General features: G+C 43.6%; 16 non-coding genes and 2 pseudogenes across 16 annotated transcripts; all 18 read right to left on the reverse strand.

Annotated features, from left to right (window-relative positions):
- Positions 1 to 297: 297 nt before the first annotated feature.
- LOC136756069 (5S ribosomal RNA) lies at positions 298 to 416 on the reverse strand. Its single transcript, XR_010818172.1, has one exon. It is a non-coding gene; the product is annotated as a 5S ribosomal RNA (ribosomal RNA).
- Positions 417 to 1,482: 1,066 nt separating this feature from the next.
- LOC136756752 (5S ribosomal RNA) lies at positions 1,483 to 1,601 on the reverse strand. Its single transcript, XR_010818814.1, has one exon. It is a non-coding gene; the product is annotated as a 5S ribosomal RNA (ribosomal RNA).
- Positions 1,602 to 2,667: 1,066 nt separating this feature from the next.
- On the reverse strand, positions 2,668 to 2,786 carry LOC136757966 (5S ribosomal RNA). Its single transcript, XR_010819776.1, has one exon. It is a non-coding gene; the product is annotated as a 5S ribosomal RNA (ribosomal RNA).
- Positions 2,787 to 3,844: 1,058 nt separating this feature from the next.
- Positions 3,845 to 3,963, reverse strand: LOC136757218 (5S ribosomal RNA). The gene has a single exon (XR_010819256.1). It is a non-coding gene; the product is annotated as a 5S ribosomal RNA (ribosomal RNA).
- A 1,056-nt stretch (positions 3,964 to 5,019) lies between these two features.
- LOC136757289 (5S ribosomal RNA) lies at positions 5,020 to 5,138 on the reverse strand. Its single transcript, XR_010819324.1, has one exon. It is a non-coding gene; the product is annotated as a 5S ribosomal RNA (ribosomal RNA).
- A 1,066-nt stretch (positions 5,139 to 6,204) lies between these two features.
- Positions 6,205 to 6,323, reverse strand: LOC136756282 (5S ribosomal RNA). Its single transcript, XR_010818377.1, has one exon. It is a non-coding gene; the product is annotated as a 5S ribosomal RNA (ribosomal RNA).
- A 1,055-nt stretch (positions 6,324 to 7,378) lies between these two features.
- Positions 7,379 to 7,497, reverse strand: LOC136757014 (5S ribosomal RNA). The gene has a single exon (XR_010819063.1). It is a non-coding gene; the product is annotated as a 5S ribosomal RNA (ribosomal RNA).
- Positions 7,498 to 8,563: 1,066 nt separating this feature from the next.
- Positions 8,564 to 8,682, reverse strand: LOC136757314 (5S ribosomal RNA). The gene has a single exon (XR_010819348.1). It is a non-coding gene; the product is annotated as a 5S ribosomal RNA (ribosomal RNA).
- Positions 8,683 to 9,732: 1,050 nt separating this feature from the next.
- On the reverse strand, positions 9,733 to 9,861 carry LOC136757524 (uncharacterized; annotated as a pseudogene).
- Positions 9,862 to 10,927: 1,066 nt separating this feature from the next.
- On the reverse strand, positions 10,928 to 11,046 carry LOC136756494 (5S ribosomal RNA). The gene has a single exon (XR_010818574.1). It is a non-coding gene; the product is annotated as a 5S ribosomal RNA (ribosomal RNA).
- A 1,050-nt stretch (positions 11,047 to 12,096) lies between these two features.
- Positions 12,097 to 12,215, reverse strand: LOC136755941 (5S ribosomal RNA). The gene has a single exon (XR_010818048.1). It is a non-coding gene; the product is annotated as a 5S ribosomal RNA (ribosomal RNA).
- A 1,066-nt stretch (positions 12,216 to 13,281) lies between these two features.
- Positions 13,282 to 13,400, reverse strand: LOC136756525 (5S ribosomal RNA). The gene has a single exon (XR_010818603.1). It is a non-coding gene; the product is annotated as a 5S ribosomal RNA (ribosomal RNA).
- A 1,055-nt stretch (positions 13,401 to 14,455) lies between these two features.
- Positions 14,456 to 14,574, reverse strand: LOC136756465 (5S ribosomal RNA). The gene has a single exon (XR_010818548.1). It is a non-coding gene; the product is annotated as a 5S ribosomal RNA (ribosomal RNA).
- A 1,050-nt stretch (positions 14,575 to 15,624) lies between these two features.
- On the reverse strand, positions 15,625 to 15,743 carry LOC136757264 (5S ribosomal RNA). Its single transcript, XR_010819300.1, has one exon. It is a non-coding gene; the product is annotated as a 5S ribosomal RNA (ribosomal RNA).
- Positions 15,744 to 16,798: 1,055 nt separating this feature from the next.
- On the reverse strand, positions 16,799 to 16,917 carry LOC136757416 (5S ribosomal RNA). The gene has a single exon (XR_010819443.1). It is a non-coding gene; the product is annotated as a 5S ribosomal RNA (ribosomal RNA).
- Positions 16,918 to 17,983: 1,066 nt separating this feature from the next.
- On the reverse strand, positions 17,984 to 18,102 carry LOC136757568 (5S ribosomal RNA). Its single transcript, XR_010819559.1, has one exon. It is a non-coding gene; the product is annotated as a 5S ribosomal RNA (ribosomal RNA).
- A 1,066-nt stretch (positions 18,103 to 19,168) lies between these two features.
- Positions 19,169 to 19,287, reverse strand: LOC136757417 (5S ribosomal RNA). The gene has a single exon (XR_010819444.1). It is a non-coding gene; the product is annotated as a 5S ribosomal RNA (ribosomal RNA).
- Positions 19,288 to 20,353: 1,066 nt separating this feature from the next.
- LOC136757667 (uncharacterized) lies at positions 20,354 to 20,472 on the reverse strand (annotated as a pseudogene).
- Between the last annotated feature and the right edge of the window lie 21 nt (positions 20,473 to 20,493).

The following is a 20,493-nucleotide window of genomic DNA, read 5'->3' on the forward strand; positions in this document are numbered from 1 at the left end:
GTGTTGAATGAGGCTCCTTGTGAGCACTGAACTTTGTCCGGTGGAGTTCCTTTTTGTGTTGGTGTAATTGTGTCATTTCTCGATGAGAAAGATTAGGCAACATTTAGTCACTTCTAGCCATGATGCTCAATTTATTTACGAATGTACACTAGTTACTAGGGACCGTTTACGTTGGAGAACAAGATCTATTGTATGCCTGTGTATTTGGGGAAGTCAAATCTGAAATAATGATGAAATTGCGTGTATCCAAAGTTAAAACTCGTGATTTGTCGCCCTTTGGTGTGTAAAAGATGCAAAAACTTACAGCACCTGGTATTCCCAGGGGGTCTCCCATCCAAGTACTGACCAGGCCCGAGCCTGCTTAGCTTCCGAGATCGGACGAGATCGGGCGTATTCAGGCTAGTATGGCCGTAAGCCAGGGAGGCTGTCCCTGACGCGCTACTTAAAGGGAAGGCAATATCCGTTTCTGCCGTTCATACTTACAGTTGAACTGTCTCTCTACTCTAAAGCCCGGGACACACCAGCGCGCCGCAGACAGTTCCTGCTAACACGCCACGTTGTGGCAACATTGTGGCAACGTTGTGCGTTAGCTGGGGTGCCACACCAGACCGGAACTATATATTACAAAACGAACACATTGTCTTGATAAAACAGCTGTAATTGAGTGCCTGACACGCCAGTCAAGCGCAATCTTGAGAAGGTGTGCATTTCAGTAAGGATTTCAATTGACATGCAGTATGAAACTGAAAGGAGGTTGCATCACTATGATGCATAACATTGCATGTATTGTATTTTCAAGTGTGTGCATTCATCCTGTTGTCATTTTGTTTTGAAAGCAGAAGAATCATTCAACAGGTTGCTGAGACAAATGTAAACCAGTAAAACATATGAAGAGAAACAAACCTTGAATATAAGTTCAGTTGTTTAAACATTTGACAAACTATGGTGAGGGGGTAAGAAAACACACAAATCCAGCAGCTCCTGTATTTCAATACACCAGAACCCAATATTATTGGCGAGTCGGGTAGTCCATCATCACAGTTCGAGGGCAGGCATCATTTCAGTAATTTCATCCCGTTGCATTCACATCCGTGCCTTGAATGAGATTGAATGTGATCTTTGCTCTCAAGTATTTTCCCAAGTTTTACACTTTCGTGCTTTGCATGAATGGGAATGGAACCGTGTGTGTTGAATGAGGCTCCTTGTGAGCACTGAACTTTGTCAGCTGGAGTTCCTTTTTGTGTTGGTGTAATTGTGTCATTTCTCGATGAGAAAGATTAGGCAACATTTAGTCACTTCTAGCCATGATGCTCAATTTATTTACGAATGTACACTAGTTACTAGGGACCGTTTACGTTGGAGAACAAGATCTATTGTATGCCTGTGTATTTGGGGAAGTCAAATCTGAAATAATGATGAAATTGCGTGTATCCAAAGTTAAAACTCGTGATTTGTCGCCCTTTGGTGTGTAAAAGATGCAAAAGCTTACAGCACCTGGTATTCCCAGGGGGTCTCCCATCCAAGTACTGACCAGGCCCGAGCCTGCTTAGCTTCCGAGATCGGACGAGATCGGCCGTATTCAGGCTAGTATGGCCGTAAGCCAGGGAGGCTGTCCCTGACGCGCTACTTAAAGGGAAGGCAATATCCGTTTCTGCCGTTCATACTTACAGTTGAACTGTCTCTCTACTCTAAAGCCCGGGACACACCAGCGCGCCGCAGACAGTCCCTGCTAACACGCCACGTTGTGGCAACATTGTGGCAACGTTGTGCGTTAGCTGGGGTGCCACACCAGACCGGAACTATATATTACAAAACGAACACATTGTCTTGATAAAACAGCTGTAATTGAGTGCCTGACACGCCAGTCAAGCGCAATCTTGAGAAGGTGTGCATTTCAGTAAGGATTTCAATTGACATGCAGTATGAAACTGAAAGGAGGTTGCATCACTATGATGCATAACATTGCATGTATTGTATTTTCAAGTGTGTGCATTCATCCTGTTGTCATTTTGTTTTGAAAGCAGAAGAATCATTCAACAGGTTGCTGAGACAAATGTAAACCAGTAAAACATATGAAGAGAAACAAACCTTGAATATAAGTTCAGTTGTTTAAACATTTGACAAACTATGGTGAGGGGGTAAGAAAACACACAAATCCAGCAGCTCCTGTATTTCAATACACCAGAACCCAATATTATTGGCGAGTCGGGTAGTCCATCATCACAGTTCGAGGGCAGGCATCATTTCAGTAATTTCATCCCGTTGCATTCACATCCGTGCCTTGAATGAGATTGAATGTGATCTTTGCTCTCAAGTATGTTCCCAAGTTTTACACTTTCGTGCTTTGCATGAATGGGAATGGAACCGTGTGTGTTGAATGAGGCTCCTTGTGAGTACTGAACTTTGTCCGGTGGAGTTCCTTTTTGTGTTGCTGTAATTGTGTCATTTCTCGATGAGAAAGATTAGGCAACATTTAGTCACTTCTAGCCATGATGCTCAATTTATTTACAAATGTACACTAGTTACTAGGGACCGTTTACGTTGGAGAACAAGATCTATTGTATGCCTGTGTATTTGGGGAAGTCAAATCTGAAATAATGATGAAATTGCGTGTATCCAAAGTTAAAACTTGTGATTTGTCGCCCTTTGGTGTGTAAAAGATGCAAAAGCTTACAGCACCTGGTATTCCCAGGCGGTCTCCCATCCAAGTACTGACCAGGCCCGAGCCTGCTTAGCTTCCGAGATCGGACGAGATCGGGCGTATTCAGGCTAGTATGGCCGTAAGCCAGGGAGGCTGTCCCTGACGCTCTACTTAAAGGGAAGGCAATATCCGTTTCTGCCGCTCATACTTGCAGTTGAACTGTCTCTCTACTCTAAAGTCCGGGACACACCAGCGCGCCGCAGACAGTCCCTGCTAACACGAAACGTTGTGGCAACGTTGTGCGTTAGCTGGGGTGCCACACCAGACCGGAACTATATATTACAAAACGAACACATTGTCTTGATAATACAGCTGTAATTGAGTGCCTGACACGCCAGTCAAGCGCAATCTTGAGAAGGTGTGCATTTCAGTAAGGATTTCAATTGACATGCAGTATGAAACTGAAAGGAGGTTGCATCACTATGATGCATAACATTGCATGTATTGTATTTTCAAGTGTGTGCATTCATCCTGTTGTCATTTTGTTTTGAAAGCAGAAGAATCATTCTTGCTGAGGTTGCTGAGACAAATGTAAACCAGTAAAACATATGAAGAGAAACAAACCTTGAATATAAGTTCAGTTGTTTAAACATTTGACAAACTATGGTGAGGGGGTAAGAAAACACACAAATCCAGCAGCTCCTGTATTTCAATACACCAGAACCCAATATTATTGGCGAGTCGGGTAGTCCATCATCACAGTTCGAGGGCAGGCATCATTTCAGTAATTTCATCCCGTTGCATTCACATCCGTGCCTTGAATGAGATTGAATGTGATCTTTGCTCTCAAGTATGTTCCCAAGTTTTACACTTTCGTGCTTTGCATGAATGGGAATGGAACCGTGTGTGTTGAATGAGGCTCCTTGTGAGCACTGAACTTTGTCCGGTGGAGTTCCTTTTTGTGTTGCTGTAATTGTGTCATTTCTCGATGAGAAAGATTAGGCAACATTTAGTCACTTCTAGCCATGATGCTCAATTTATTTACGAATGTACCCTAGTTACTAGGGACCGTTTACGTTGGAGAACAAGATCTATTGTATGCCTGTGTATTTGGGGAAGTAAAATCTGAAATATTGATGAAATTGCGTGTATCCAAAGTTAAAACTCGTGATTTGTCGCCCTCTGGTGTGTAAAAGATGCAAAAGCTTACAGCACCTGGTATTCCAAGGCGTTCTCCCATCCAAGTACTGACCAGGCCCAAGCCTGCTTCACTTCCGAGATCGGACGAGATCGGGCGTATTCAGGCTAGTATGGCCGTAAGCCAGGGAGGCTGTCCCTGACGCTCTACTTAAAGGGAAGGCAATATCCGTTTCTGCCGCTCATACTTGCAGTTGAACTGTCTCTCTACTCTAAAGTCCGGGACACACCAGCGCGCCGCAGGCAGTCCCTGCTAACACGAAACGTTGTGGCAACGTTGTGCGTTAGCTGGGGTGCCACACCAGACCGGAACTATATTTTACAAAACGAACACATTGTCTTGATAATACAGCTGTAATTGAGTGCCTGACACGCCAGTCAAGCGCAATCTTGAGAAGGTGTGCATTTCAGTAAGGATTTCAATTGACATGCAGTATGAAACTGAAAGGAGGTTGCATCACTATGATGCATAACATTGCATGTATTGTATTTTCAAGTGTGTGCATTCATCCTGTTGTCATTTTGTTTTGAAAGCAGAAGAATCATTCAACAGGTTGCTGAGACAAATGTAAACCAGTAAAACATATGAAGAGAAACAAACCTTGAATATAAGTTCAGTTGTTTAAACATTTGACAAACTATGGTGAGGGGGTAAGAAAACACACAAATCCAGCAGCTCCTGTATTTCAATACACCAGAACCCAATATTATTGGCGAGTCGGGTAGTCCATCATCACAGTTCGAGGGCAGGCATCATTTCAGTAATTTCATCCCGTTGCATTCACATCCGTGCCTTGAATGAGATTGAATGTGATCTTTGCTCTCAAGTATGTTCCCAAGTTTTACACTTTCGTGCTTTGCATGAATGGGAATGGAACCGTGTGTGTTGAATGAGGCTCCTTGTGAGCACTGAACTTTGTCCGGTGGAGTTCCTTTTTGTGTTGCTGTAATTGTGTCATTTCTCGATGAGAAAGATTAGGCAACATTTAGTCACTTCTAGCCATGATGCTCAATTTATTTACGAATGTACCCTAGTTACTAGGGACCGTTTACGTTGGAGAACAAGATCTATTGTATGCCTGTGTATTTGGGGAAGTAAAATCTGAAATAATGATGAAATTGTGTGTATCCAAAGTTAAAACTCGTGATATGTCGCCCTCTAGTTTATTAAAAGGTGCAAGAGCTTACAGCACCTGGTATTCCCAGGCAGTCTCCCATCCAAGTACTGACCAGGCCCGAGCCTGCTTGGCTTCCGAGATCGGACGAGATCGGGCGTATTCAGGCTAGTATGGCCGTAAGGCAGGAAGGCTGTCCCTGACGCTCTACTTAAAGGGAAGGCAATATCCGTTTCTGCCGTTCATACTTACAGTTGAACTGTCTCTCTACTCTAAAGCCCGGGACACACCAGCGCGCCGCAGACAGTCCCTGCTAACACGCCACGTTGTGGCAACATTGTGGCAACGTTGTGCGTTAGCTGGGGTGCCACACCAGACCGGAACTATATATTACAAAACGAACACATTGTCTTGATAAAACAGCTGTAATTGAGTGCCTGACACTCCTGTCAAGCGCAATCTTGAGAAGGTGTGCATTTCAGTAAGGATTTCAATTGACATTCAGTATGAAACTGAAAGGAGGTTGCATCACTATGATGCATAACATTGCATGTATTGTATTTTCAAGTGTGTGCATTCATCCTGTTGTCATTTTGTTTTGAAAGCAGAAGAATCATTCAACAGGTTGCTGAGACAAATGTAAACCAGTAAAACATTTGAAGAGAAACAAACCTTGAATATAAGTTCAGTTGTTTAAACATTTGACAAACTATGGTGAGGGGGTAAGAAAACACACAAATCCAGCAGCTCCTGTATTTCAAAACACCAGAACCCAATATTATTGGCGAGTCGGGTAGTCAATCATCACAGTTCGAGGGCAGGCATCATTTCAGTAATTTCATCCCGTTGCATTCACATCCGTGCCTTGAATGAGATTGAATGTGATCTTTGCTCTCAAGTATGTTCCCAAGTTTTACACTTTCGTGCTTTGCATGAATGGGAATGGAACCGTGTGTGTTGAATGAGGCTCCTTGTGAGCACTGAACTTTGTCCGGTGGAGTTCCTTTTTGTGTTGCTGTAATTGTGTCATTTCTCGATGAGAAAGATTAGGCAACATTTAGTCACTTCTAGCCATGATGCTCAATTTATTTACGAATGTACCCTAGTTACTAGGGACCGTTTACGTTGGAGAACAAGATCTATTGTATGCCTGTGTATTTGGGGAAGTCAAATCTGAAATAATGATGAAATTGCGTGTATCCAAAGTTAAAACTCGTGATTTGTCGCCCTCTGGTGTGTAAAAGATGCAAAAGCTTACAGCACCTGGTATTCCCAGGCGGTCTCCCATGCAAGTACTGACCAGGCCCGAGCCTGCTTAGCTTCCGAGATCGGACGAGATCGGGCGTATTCAGGCTAGTATGGCCGTAAGCCAGGGAGGCTGTCCCTGACGCTCTACTTAAAGGGAAGGCAATATCCGTTTCTGCCGCTCATACTTGCAGTTGAACTGTCTCTCTACTCTAAAGTCCGGGACACACCAGCGCGCCGCAGACAGTCCCTGCTAACACGAAACGTTGTGGCAACGTTGTGCGTTAGCTGGGGTGCCACACCAGACCGGAACTATATTTTACAAAACGAACACATTGTCTTGATAATACAGCTGTAATTGAGTGCCTGACACGCCAGTCAAGCGCAATCTTGAGAAGGTGTGCATTTCAGTAAGGATTTCAATTGACATGCAGTATGAAACTGAAAGGAGGTTGCATCACTATGATGCATAACATTGCATGTATTGTATTTTCAAGTGTGTGCATTCATCCTGTTGTCATTTTGTTTTGAAAGCAGAAGAATCATTCAACAGGTTGCTGAGACAAATGTAAACCAGTAAAACATATGAAGAGAAACAAACCTTGAATATAAGTTCAGTTGTTTAAACATTTGACAAACTATGGTGAGGGGGTAAGAAAACACACAAATCCAGCAGCTCCTGTATTTCAATACACCAGAACCCAATATTATTGGCGAGTCGGGTAGTCCATCATCACAGTTCGAGGGCAGGCATCATTTCAGTAATTTCATCCCGTTGCATTCACATCCGTGCCTTGAATGAGATTGAATGTGATCTTTGCTCTCAAGTATGTTCCCAAGTTTTACACTTTCGTGCTTTGCATGAATGGGAATGGAACCGTGTGTGTTGAATGAGGCTCCTTGTGAGCACTGAACTTTGTCCGGTGGAGTTCCTTTTTGTGTTGCTGTAATTGTGTAATTTCTCGATGAGAAAGATTAGGCAACATTTAGTCACTTCTAGCCATGATGCTCAATTTATTTACGAATATACCCTAGTTACTAGGGACCGTTTACGTTGGAGAACAAGATCTATTGTATGCCTGTGTATTTGGGGAAGTAAAATCTGAAATAATGATGAAATTGCGTGTATCCAAAGTTAAAACTCGTGATTTGTCGCCCTCTGGTGTGTAAAAGATGCAAAAGCTTACAGCACCTGGTATTCCCAGGCGGTCTCCCATCCAAGTACTGACCAGGCACGAGCCTGCTTAGCTTCCGAGATCTGACGAGATCGGGCGTATTCAGGCTAGTATGGCCGTAAGCCAGGGAGGCTGTCCCTGACGCTCTACTTAAAGGGAAGGCAATATCCGTTTCTGCCGTTCATACTTACAGTTGAACTGTCTCTCTACTCTAAAGCCCGGGACACACCAGCGCGCCGCAGACAGTCCCTGCTAACACGCCACGTTGTGGCAACATTGTGGCAACGTTGTGCGTTAGCTGGGGTGCCACACCAGACCGGAACTATATATTACAAAACGAACACATTGTCTTGATAAAACAGCTGTAATTGAGTGCCTGACACGCCAGTCAAGCGCAATCTTGAGAAGGTGTGCATTTCAGTAAGGATTTCAATTGACATGCAGTATGAAACTGAAAGGAGGTTGCATCACTATGATGCATAACATTGCATGTATTGTATTTTCAAGTGTGTGCATTCATCCTGTTGTCATTTTGTTTTGAAAGCAGAAGAATCATTCAACAGGTTGCTGAGACAAATGTAAACCAGTAAAACATATGAAGAGAAACAAACCTTGAATATAAGTTCAGTTGTTTAAACATTTGACAAACTATGGTGAGGGGGTAAGAAAACACACAAATCCAGCAGCTCCTGTATTTCAATACACCAGAACCCAATATTATTGGCAAGTCGGGTAGTCCATCTTCACAGTTCGAGGGCAGTCATCATTTCAGTAATTTCATCCCGTTGCATTCACATCCGTGCCTTGAATGAGATTGAATGTGATCTTTGCTCTCAAGTAAGTTCCCAAGTTTTACACTTTCGTGCTTTGCATGAATGGGAATGGAACCGTGTGTGTTGAATGAGGCTCCTTGTGAGCACTGAACTTTGTCCGGTGGAGTTCTTTTTTGTGTTGCTGTAATTGTCTCATTTCTTGATGAGAAAGATTAGGCAACATTTAGTCACTTCTAGCCATGATGCTCAATTTATTTACGAATGTACCCTAGTTACTAGGGACCGTTTACGTTGGAGAACAAGATCTATTGTATGCCTGTGTATTTGGGGAAGTCAAATCTGAAATAATGATGAAATTGCGTGTATCCAAAGTTAAAACTCGTGATTTGTCGCCCTCTGGTGTGTAAAAGATGCAAAAGCTTACAGCACCAGGTATTCCCAGGCGGTCTCCCATCCAAGTACTGACCAGGAACGAGCCTGCTTAGCTTCCGAGATCGGACGAGATCGGGCGTATTCAGGCTAGTATGGCCGTAAGCCAGGGAGGCTGTCCCTGACGCTCTACTTAAAGGGAAGGCAATATCCGTTTCTGCCGTTCATACTTACAGTTGAACTGTCTCTCTACTGTAAAGCCCGGGACACACCAGCGCGCCGCAGACAGTCCCTGCTAACACGCCACGTTGTGGCAACGTTGTGCGTTAGCTGGGGTGCCACACCAGACCAATGTATTACAAAACTAACACATTGTCTTGATAAAACAGCTGTAATTGAGTGCCTGACACGCCATTCAAGCGCAATCTTGAGAAGGTGTGCATTTCAGTAAGGATTTCAATTGACATGCAGTATGAAACTGAAAGGAGGTTGCATCACTATGATGCATAACATTGCATGTATTGTATTTTCAAGTGTGTGCATTCATCCTGTTGTCATTTTGTTTTGAAAGCAGAAGAATCATTCAACAGGTTGCTGAGACAAATGTAAACCAGTAAAACATATGAAGAGAAACAAACCTTGAATATAAGTTCAGTTGTTTCAACATTTGACAAACTATGGTGAGGGGGTAAGAAAACACACAAATCCAGCAGCTCCTGTATTTCAATACACCAGAACCCAATATTATTGGCGAGTCGGGTAGTCCATCATCACAGTTCGAGGGCAGGCATCATTTCAGTAATTTCATCCCGTTGCATTCACATCCGTGCCTTGAATGAGATTGAATGTGATCTTTGCTCTCAAGTATGTTCCCAAGTTTTACACTTTCGTGCTTTGCATGAATGGGAATGGAACCGTGTGTGTTGAATGAGGCTCCTTGTGAGCACTGAACTTTGTCCGGTGGAGTTCCTTTTTGTGTTGCTGTAATTGTGTCATTTCTCGATGAGAAAGATTAGGCAACATTTAGTCACTTCTAGCCATGATGCTCAATTTATTTACGAATGTACCCTAGTTACTAGGGACCGTTTACGTTGGAGAACAAGATCTATTGTATGCCTGTGTATTTGGGGAAGTCAAATCTGAAATAATGATGAAATTGCGTGTATCCAAAGTTAAAACTCGTGATTTGTCGCCCTCTGGTGTGTAAGAGATGCAAAAGCTTACAGCACCTGGTATTCCCAGGCGGTCTCCCATCCAAGTACTGACCAGGCCCGCGCCTGCTTGGCTTCCGAGATCGGACGAGATCGGACGAGATCGGGCGTATTCAGGCTAGTATGGCCGTAAGCCAGGGAGGCTGTCCCTGACGCTCTACTTAAAGGGAAGGCAATATCCGTTTCTGCCGTTCATACTTACAGTTGAACTGTCTCTCTACTCTAAAGCCCGGGACACACCAGCGCGCCGCAGACAGTCCCTGCTAACACGCCACGTTGTGGCAACATTGTGGCAACGTTGTGCGTTAGCTGGGGTGCCACACCAGACCGGAACTATGTATTACAAAACGAACACATTGTCTTGATAAAACAGCTGTAATTGAGTGCCTGACACGCCAGTCAAGCGCAATCTTGAGAAGGTGTGCATTTCAGTAAGGATTTCAATTGACATGCAGTATGAAACTGAAAGGAGGTTGCATCACTATGATGCATAACATTGCATGTATTGTATTTTCAAGTGTGTGCATTCATCCTGTTGTCATTTTAATTTGAAAGCAGAAGAATCATTCAACAGGTTGCTGAGACAAATGTAAACCAGTAAAACATATGAAGAGAAACAAACCTTGAATATAAGTTCAGTTGTTTAAACATTTGACAAACTATGGTGAGGGGGTAAGAAAACACACACATCCAGCAGCTCCTGTATTTCAATACACCAGAAGCCAATATTATTGGCGAGTCGGGTAGTCCATCATCACAGTTCGAGGGCAGGCATCAATTCAGTTATTTCATCCCGTTGCATTCACATCCGTGCCTTGAATGAGATTGAATGTGATCTTTGCTCTCAAGTATGTTCCCAAGTTTTACACTTTCGTGCTTTGCATGAATGGGAATGGAACCGTGTGTGTTGAATGAGGCTCCTTGTGAGCACTGAACTTTGTCCGGTGGAGTTCCTTTTTGTGTTGCTGTAATTGTGTCATTTCTCGATGAGATAGATTAGGCAACATTTAGTCACTTCTAGCCATGATGCTCAATTTATTTACGAATGTACCCTAGTTTCTAGGGACCGTTTACGTTGGAGAACAAGATCTATTGTATGCCTGTGTATTTGGGGAAGTCAAATCTGAAATAATGATGAAATTGCGTGTATCCAAAGTTAAAACTCGTGATTTGTCGCCCTCTGGTGTGTAAAAGATGCAAAAGCTTACAGCACCTGGTATTCCCAGACGGTCTCCCATCCAAGTACTGACCAGGCCAGAGCCTGCTTAGCTTCCGAGATCGGACGAGATCGGGCGTATTCAGGCTAGTATGGCCGTAAGCCAGGGAGGCTGTCCCTGACGCTCTACTTAAAGGGAAGGCAATATCCGTTTCTGCCGCTCATACTTACAGTTGAACTGTCTCTCTACTCTAAAGTCCGGGACACACCAGCGCGCCGCAGACAGTCCCTGCTAACACGAAACGTTGTGGCAACGTTGTGCGTTAGCTGGGGTGCCACACCAGACCTATGTATTACAAAACTAACACATTGTCTTGATAAAACAGCTGTAATTGAGTGCCTGACACGCCATTCAAGCGCAATCTTGAGAAGGTGTGCATTTCAGTAAGGATTTCAATTGACATGCAGTATGAAACTGAAAGGAGGTTGCATCACTATGATGCATAACATTGCATGTATTGTATTTTCAAGTGTGTGCATTCATCCTGTTGTCATTTTGTTTTGAAAGCAGAAGAATCATTCAACAGGTTGCTGAGACAAATGTAAACCAGTAAAACATATGAAGAGAAACAAACCTTGAATATAAGTTCAGTTGTTTAAACATTTGACAAACTATGGTGAGGGGGTAAGAAAACACACAAATCCAGCAGCTCCTGTATTTCAATACACCAGAACCCAATATTATTGGCGAGTCGGGTAGTCCATCATCACAGTTCGAGGGCAGGCATCATTTCAGTAATTTCATCCCGTTGCATTCACATCCGTGCCTTGAATGAGATTGAATGTGATCTTTGCTCTCAAGTATGTTCCCAAGTTTTACACTTTCGTGCTTTGCATGAATGGGAATGGAACCGTGTGTGTTGAATGAGGCTCCTTGTGAGCACTGAACTTTGTCCGGTGGAGTTCCTTTTTGTGTTGCTGTAATTGTGTCATTTCTCGATGAGAAAGATTAGGCAACATTTAGTCACTTCTAGCCATGATGCTCAATTTATTTACGAATGTACCCTAGTTACTAGGGACCGTTTACGTTGGAGAACAAGATCTATTGTATGCCTGTGTATTTGGGGAAGTCAAATCTGAAATAATGATGAAATTGCGTGTATCCAAAGTTAAAACTCGTGATTTGTCGCCCTCTGGTGTGTAAGAGATGCAAAAGCTTACAGCACCTGGTATTCCCAGGCGGTCTCCCATCCAAGTACTGACCAGGCCCGAGCCTGCTTAGCTTCCGAGATCGGACGAGATCGGGGGTATTCAGGCTAGTATGGCCGTAAGCCAGGGAGGCCGTCCCTGACGCTCTACTTAAAGGGAAGGCAATATCCGTTTCTGCCGTTCATACTTACAGTTGAACTGTCTCTCTACTCTAAAGCCCGGGACACACCAGCGCGCCGCAGACAGTCCCTGCTAACACGCCACGTTGTGGCAACATTGTGGCAACGTTGTGCGTTAGCTGGGGTGCCACACCAGACCGGAACTATGTATTACAAAACGAACACATTGTCTTGATAAAACAGCTGTAATTGAGTGCCTGACACGCCAGTCAAGCGCAATCTTGAGAAGGTGTGCATTTCAGTAAGGATTTCAATTGACATGCAGTATGAAACTGAAAGGAGGTTGCATCACTATGATGCATAACATTGCATGTATTGTATTTTCAAGTGTGTGCATTCATCCTGTTGTCATTTTAATTTGAAAGCAGAAGAATCATTCAACAGGTTGCTGAGACAAATGTAAACCAGTAAAACATATGAAGATAAACAAACCTTGAATATAAGTTCAGTTGTTTAAACATTTGACAAACTATGGTGAGGGGGTAAGAAAACAAACACATCCAGCAGCTCCTGTATTTCAATACACCAGAAGCCAATATTATTGGCGAGTCGGGTAGTCCATCATCACAGTTCGAGGGCAGGCATCAATTCAGTTATTTCATCCCGTTGCATTCACATCCGTGCCTTGAATGAGATTGAATGTGATCTTTGCTCTCAAGTATGTTCCCAAGTTTTACACTTTCGTGCTTTGCATGAATGGGAATGGAACCGTGTGTGTTGAATGAGGCTCCTTGTGAGCACTGAACTTTGTCCGGTGGAGTTCCTTTTTGTGTTGCTGTAATTGTGTCATTTCTCGATGAGATAGATTAGGCAACATTTAGTCACTTCTAGCCATGATGCTCAATTTATTTACGAATGTACCCTAGTTTCTAGGGACCGTTTACGTTGGAGAACAAGATCTATTGTATGCCTGTGTATTTGGGGAAGTCAAATCTGAAATAATGATGAAATTGCGTGTATCCAAAGTTAAAACTCGTGATTTGTCGCCCTCTGGTGTGTAAAAGATGCAAAAGCTTACAGCACCTGGTATTCCCAGGCGGTCTCCCATCCAAGTACTGACCAGGCCCGAGCCTGCTTAGCTTCCGAGATCGGACGAGATCGGGCGTATTCAGGCTAGTATGGTCGTAAGCAAGGGAGGCTGTCCCTGACGCTCTACTTAAAGGGAAGGCAATATCCGTTTCTGCCGCTCATACTTGCAGTTGATCTGTCTCTCTACTCTAAAGTCCGGGACACACCAGCGCGCCGCAGACAGTCCCTGCTAACACGAAACGTTGTGGCAACGTTGTGCGTTAGCTGGGGTGCCACACCAGACCGGAACTATATATTACAAAACGAACACATTGTCTTGATAAAACAGCTGTAATTGAGTGCCTGACACGCCAGTCAAGCGCAATCTTGAGAAGGTGTGCATTTCAGTAAGGATTTCAATTGACATGCAGTATGAAACTGAAAGGAGGTTGCATCACTATGATGCATAACATTGCATGTATTGTATTTACAAGTGTGTGCATTCATCCTGTTGTCATTTTGTTTTGAAAGCAGAAGAATCATTCAACAGGTTGCTGAGACAAATGTAAACCAGTAAAACATATGAAGAGAAACAAACCTTGAATATAAGTTCAGTTGTTTAAACATTTGACAAACTATGGTGAGGGGGTAAGAAAACACACAAATCCAGCAGCTCCTGTATTTCAATACACCAGAACCCAATATTATTGGCGAGTCGGGTAGTCCATCATCACAGTTCGAGGGCAGGCATCATTTCAGTAATTTCATCCCGTTGCATTCACATCCGTGCCTTGAATGAGATTGAATGTGATCTTTGCTCTCAAGTATGTTCCCAAGTTTTACACTTTCGTGCTTTGCATGAATGGGAATGGAACCGTGTGTGTTAAATGAGGCTCCTTGTGAGCACTGAACTTTGTCCGGTGGAGTTCCTTTTTGTGTTGCTGTAATTGTGTCATTTCTCGATGAGAAAGATTAGGCAACATTTAGTCACTTCTAGCCATGATGCTCAATTTATTTACGAATGTACCCTAGTTACTAGGGACCGTTTACGTTGGAGAACAAGATCTATTGTATGCCTGTGTATTTGGGGAAGTCAAATCTGAAATAATGATGAAATTGCGTGTATCCAAAGTTAAAACTCGTGATTTGTCGCCCTCTGGTGTGTAAAAGATGCAAAAGCTTACAGCACCTGGTATTCCCAGGCGGTCTCCCATCCAAGTACTGACCAGGCCGGAGCCTGCTTAGCTTCCGAGATCGGACGAGATCGGGCGTATTCAGGCTAGTATGGCCGTAAGCCAGGGAGGCTGTCCCTGACGCTCTACTTAAAGGGAAGGCAATATCCGTTTCTGCCGCTCATACTTGCAGTTGAACTGTCTCTCTACTCTAAAGTCCGGGACACACCAGCGCGCCACAGACAGTCCCTGCTAACACGAAACGTTGTGGCAACGTTGTGCGTTAGCTGGGGTGCCACACCAGACCTATGTATTACAAAACGAACACATTGTCTTGATAAAACAGCTGTAATTGAGTGCCTGACACGCCAGTCAAGCGCAATCTTGAGAAGGTGTGCATTTCAGTAAGGATTTCAATTGACATGCAGTATGAAACTGAAAGGAGGTTGCATCACTATGATGCATAACATTGCATGTATTGTATTTTCAAGTGTGTGCATTCATCCTGTTGTCATTTTGTTTTGAAAGCAGAAGAATCATTCAACAGGTTGCTGAGACAAATGTAAACCAGTAAAACATATGAAGAGAAACAAACCTTGAATATAAGTTCAGTTGTTTAAACATTTGACAAACTATGGTGAGGGGGTAAGAAAACACACAAATCCAGCAGCTCCTGTATTTCAATACACCAGAACCCAATATTATTGGCGAGTCGGGTAGTCCATCATCACAGTTCGAGGGCAGGCATCATTTCAGTAATTTCATCCCGTTGCATTCACATCCGTGCCTTGAATGAGATTGAATGTGATCTTTGCTCTCAAGTATGTTCCCAAGTTTTACACTTTCGTGCTTTGCATGAATGGGAATGGAACCGTGTGTGTTGAATGAGGCTCCTTGTGAGCACTGAACTTTGTCCGGTGGAGTTCCTTTTTGTGTTGCTGTAATTGTGTCATTTCTCGATGAGAAAGATTAGGCAACATTTAGTCACTTCTAGCCATGATGCTCAATTTATTTACGAATGTACCCTAGTTACTAGGGACCGTTTACGTTGGAGAACAAGATCTATTGTATGCCTGTGTATTTGGGGAAGTCAAATCTGAAATAATGATGAAATTGCGTGTATCCAAAGTTAAAACTCGTGATTTGTCGCCCTCTGGTGTGTAAAAGATGCAAAAGCTTACAGCACCTGGTATTCCCAGGCGGTCTCCCATCCAAGTACTGACCAGGCCCGAGCCTGCTTGGTTTCCGAGATCGGACGAGATCGGGCGTATTAAGGCTAGTATGGCCGTAAGCCAGGGAGGCTGTCCCTGACGCTCTACTTAAAGGGAAGGCAATATCCGTTTCTGCCGTTCATACTTACAGTTGAACTGTCTCTCTACTCTAAAGCCCGGGACACACCAGCGCGCCGCAGACAGTCCCTGCCAACACGCCACGTTGTGGCAACGTTGTGCGTTAGCTGGGGTGCCACTCCAGACCGGAACTATATTTTACAAAACGAACACATTGTCTTGATAAAACAGCTGTAATTGAGTGCCTGACACGCCAGTCAAGCGCAATCTTGAGAAGGTGTGCATTTCAGTAAGGATTTCAATTGACATGCAGTATGAAACTGAAAGGAGGTTGCATCACTATGATGCATAACATTGCATGTATTGTATTTTCAAGTGTGTGCATTCATCCTGTTGTCATTTTGTTTTGAAAGCAGAAGAATCATTCAACAGGTTGCTGAGACAAATGTAAACCAGTAAAACATATGAAGAGAAACAAACCTTGAATATAAGTTCAGTTGTTTAAACATTTGACAAACTATGGTGAGGGGGTAAGAAAACACACAAATCCAGCAGCTCCTGTATTTCAATACACCAGAACCCAATATTATTGGCGAGTCGGGTAGTCCATCATCACAGTTCGAGGGCAGGCATCATTTCAGTAATTTCATCCCGTTGCATTCACATCCGTGCCTTGTATGAGATTGAATGTGATCTTTGCTCTCAAGTATGTTCCCAAGTTTTACACTTTCGTGCTTTGCATGAATGGGAATGGAACCGTGTGTGTTGAATGAGTCTCCTTGTGAGCACTGAACTTTGTGCGGTGGAGTTCCTTTTTGTGTTGCTGTAATTGTGTCATTTCTTGATGAGAAAGATTAGGCAACATTGAGTCACTTCTAGCCATGATGCTCAATTAATTTACGAATGTACCCTAGTTACTAGGGACCGTTTACGTTGGAGAACAAGATCTATTGTATGCCTGTGTATTTGGGGAAGTAAAATCTGAAATAATGATGAAATTGTGTGTATCCAAAGTTAAAACTCGTGATTTGTCGCCCTCTGGTGTGTAAAAGGTGCAAAAGCTTACAGCACCTGGTATTCCCAGGCGGTCTCCCATCCAAGTACTGACCAGGCCCGAGCCTGCCTGGCTTCCGAGATCGGTCGAGATCGGGCGTATTCAGGCTAGTATGGCCGTAAGCCAGGGAGGCTGTCCCTGACGCTCTACTTAAAGGGTAGGCAATATCCGTTTCTGCCGATCATACTTACAGTTGAACTGTCTCTCTACTCTAAAGCCCGGGACACACCAGCGCGCCGCAGACAGTCCCTGCTAACACGCCACGTTGTGGCAACGTTGTGGCAACGTTGTGCGTTAGTTGGGGTGCCACACCAGACCGGAACTATATTTTACAAAACGAACACATTGTCTTGATAAAACAGCTGTAATTGAGTGCCTGACACGCCAGTCAAGCGCAATCTTGAGAAGGTGTGCATTTCAGTAAGGATTTCAATTGACATGCAGTATGAAACTGAAAGGAGGTTGCATCACTATGATGCATAACATTGCATGTATTGTATTTTCAAGTGTGTGCATTCATCCTGTTGTCATTTTGTTTTGAAAGCAGAAGAATCATTCAACAGGTTGCTGAGACAAATGTAAACCAGTAAAACATATGAAGAGAAACAAACCTTGAATATAAGTTCAGTTGTTTAAACATTTGACAAACTATGGTGAGGGGGTAAGAAAACACACAAATCCAGCAGCTCCTGTATTTCAATACACCAGAACCCAATATTATTGGCGAGTCGGGTAGTCCATCATCACAGTTCGAGGGCAGGCATCATTTCAGTAATTTCATCCCGTTGCATTCACATCCGTGCCTTGAATGAGATTGAATGTGATCTTTGCTCTCAAGTATGTTCCCAAGTTTTACACTTTCGTGCTTTGCATGAATGGGAATGGAACCGTGTGTGTTGAATGAGTCTCCTTGTGAGCACTGAACTTTGTGTGGTGGAGTTCCTTTTTGTGTTGCTGTAATTGTGTCATTTCTTGATGAGAAAGATTAGGCAACATTGAGTCACTTCTAGCCATGATGCTCAATTAATTTACGAATGTACCCTAGTTACTAGGGACCGTTTACGTTGGAGATCAAGATCTATTGTATGCCTGTGTATTTGGGGAAGTAAAATCTGAAATAATGATGAAATTGTGTGTATCCAAAGTTAAAACTCGTGATTTGTCGCCCTCTGGTGTGTAAAAGGTGCAAAAGCTTACAGCACCTGGTATTCCCAGGCGGTCTCCCATCCAAGTACTGACCAGGCCCGAGGCTGCCTGGCTTCCGAGATCGGTCGAGATCGGGCGTATTCAGGCTAGTATGGCCGTAAGCCAGGGAGGCTGTCCCTGACGCTCTACTTAAAGGGAAGGCAATATCCGTTTCTGCCGATCATACTTACAGTTGAACTGTCTCTCTACTCTAAAGCCCGGGACACACCAGCGCGCCGCAGACAGTCCCTGCTAACACGCCACGTTGTGGCAACGTTGTGGCAACGTTGTGCGTTAGTTGGGGTGCCACACCAGACCGGAACTATATTTTACAAAACGAACACATTGTCTTGATAAAACAGCTGTAATTGAGTGCCTGACACGCCAGTCAAGCGCAATCTTGAGAAGGTGTGCATTTCAGTAAGGATTTCAATTGACATGCAGTATGAAACTGAAAGGAGGTTGCATCACTATGATGCATAACATTGCATGTATTGTATTTTCAAGTGTGTGCATTCATCCTGTTGTCATTTTGTTTTGAAAGCAGAAGAATCATTCAACAGGTTGCTGAGACAAATGTAAACCAGTAAAACATATGAAGAGAAACAAACCTTGAATATAAGTTCAGTTGTTTAAACATTTGACAAACTATGGTGAGGAGGTAAGAAAACACACAAATCCAGCAGCTCCTGTATTTCAATACACCAGAACCCAATATTATTGGCGAGTCGGGTAGTCCATCATCACAGTTCGAGGGCAGGCATCATTTCAGTAATTTCATCCCGTTGCATTCACATCCGTGCCTTGAATGAGATTGAATGTGATCTTTGCTCTCAAGTATGTTTCCAAGTTTTACACTTTCGTGCTTTGCATGAATGGGAATGGAACCGTGTGTGTTGAATGAGTCTCCTTGTGAGCACTGAACTTTGTGTGGTGGAGTTCCTTTTTGTGTTGCTGTAATTGTGTCATTTCTTGATGAGAAAGATTAGGCAACATTGAGTCACTTCTAGCCATGATGCTCAATTAATTTACGAATGTACCCTAGTTACTAGGGACCGTTTACTTTGGAGATCAAGATCTATTGTATGCCTGTGTATTTGGGGAAGTAAAATCTGAAATAATGATGAAATTGTGTGTATCCAAAGTTAAAACTCGTGATTTGTCGCCCTCTGGTGTGTAAAAGGTGCAAAAGCTTACAGCACCTGGTATTCCCAGGCGGTCTCCCATCCAAGTACTGACCAGGCCCGAGCCTGCCTGGCTTCCGAGATCGGTCGAGATCGGGCGTATTCAGGCTAGTATGGCCGTAAGCCAGGGAGGCTGTCCCTGACGCTCTACTTAAAGGGAAGGCAATATCCGTTTCTGCCGTTCATACTTACAGTTGAACTGTCTCTCTACTCTAAAGCCCGGGACACACCAGCGCGCCGCAGACAGTCCCTGCTAACTCGCCACGTTGTGGCAACGTTGTGGCAACGTTGTGCGTTTGCTGGGGTGCCACACCAGACCGGAACTATATTTTACAAAACGAACACATTGTCTTGATAAAACAGCTGTAATTGAGTGCCTGACACGCCAGTCAAGCGCAATCTTGAGAAGGTGTGCATTTCAGTAAGGATTTCAATTGACATGCAGTATGAAACTGAAAGGAGGTTGCATCACTATGATGCATAACATTGCATGTATTGTATTTTCAAGTGTGTGCATTCATCCTGTTGTCATTTTGTTTTGAAAGCAGAAGAATCATTCAACAGGTTGCTGAGACAAATGTAAACCAGTAAAACATATGAAGAGAAACAAACCTTGAATATAAGTTCAGTTGTTTAAACATTTGACAAACTATGGTGAGGGGGTAAGAAAACACACAAATCCAGCAGCTCCTGTATTTCAATACACCAGAACCCAATATTATTGGCGAGTCGGGTAGTCCATCATCACAGTTCGAGGGCAGGCATCATTTCAGTAATTTCATCCCGTTGCATTCACATCCGTGCCTTGAATGAGATTGAATGTGATCTTTGCTCTCAAGTATGTTCCCAAGTTTTACACTTTCGTGCTTTGCATGAATGGGAATGGAACCGTGTGTGTTGAATGAGTCTCCTTGTGAGCACTGAACTTTGTGTGGTGGAGTTCCTTTTTGTGTTGCTGTAATTGTGTCATTTCTTGATGAGAAAGATTAGGCAACATTGAGTCACTTCTAGCCATGATGCTCAATTAATTTACGAATGTACCCTAGTTACTAGGGACCGTTTACGTTGGAGATCAAGATCTATTGTATGCCTGTGTATTTGGGGAAGTAAAATCTGAAATAATGATGAAATTGTGTGTATCCAAAGTTAAAACTCGTGATTTGTCGCCCTCTGGTGTGTAAAAGGTGCAAAAGCTTACAGCCCCTGGTATTCCCAGGCGGTCTCCCATCCAAGTACTGACCAGGCCCGAGGCTGCCTGGCTTCCGAGATCGGTCGAGATCGGGCGTATTCAGGCTAGTATGGCCGTAAGCCAGGGAGGCTGTCCCTGACGC

This window comes from Amia ocellicauda, chromosome 8, assembly GCF_036373705.1.
Source record: "Amia ocellicauda isolate fAmiCal2 chromosome 8, fAmiCal2.hap1, whole genome shotgun sequence".
NCBI lineage: Eukaryota > Metazoa > Chordata > Actinopteri > Amiiformes > Amiidae > Amia > Amia ocellicauda.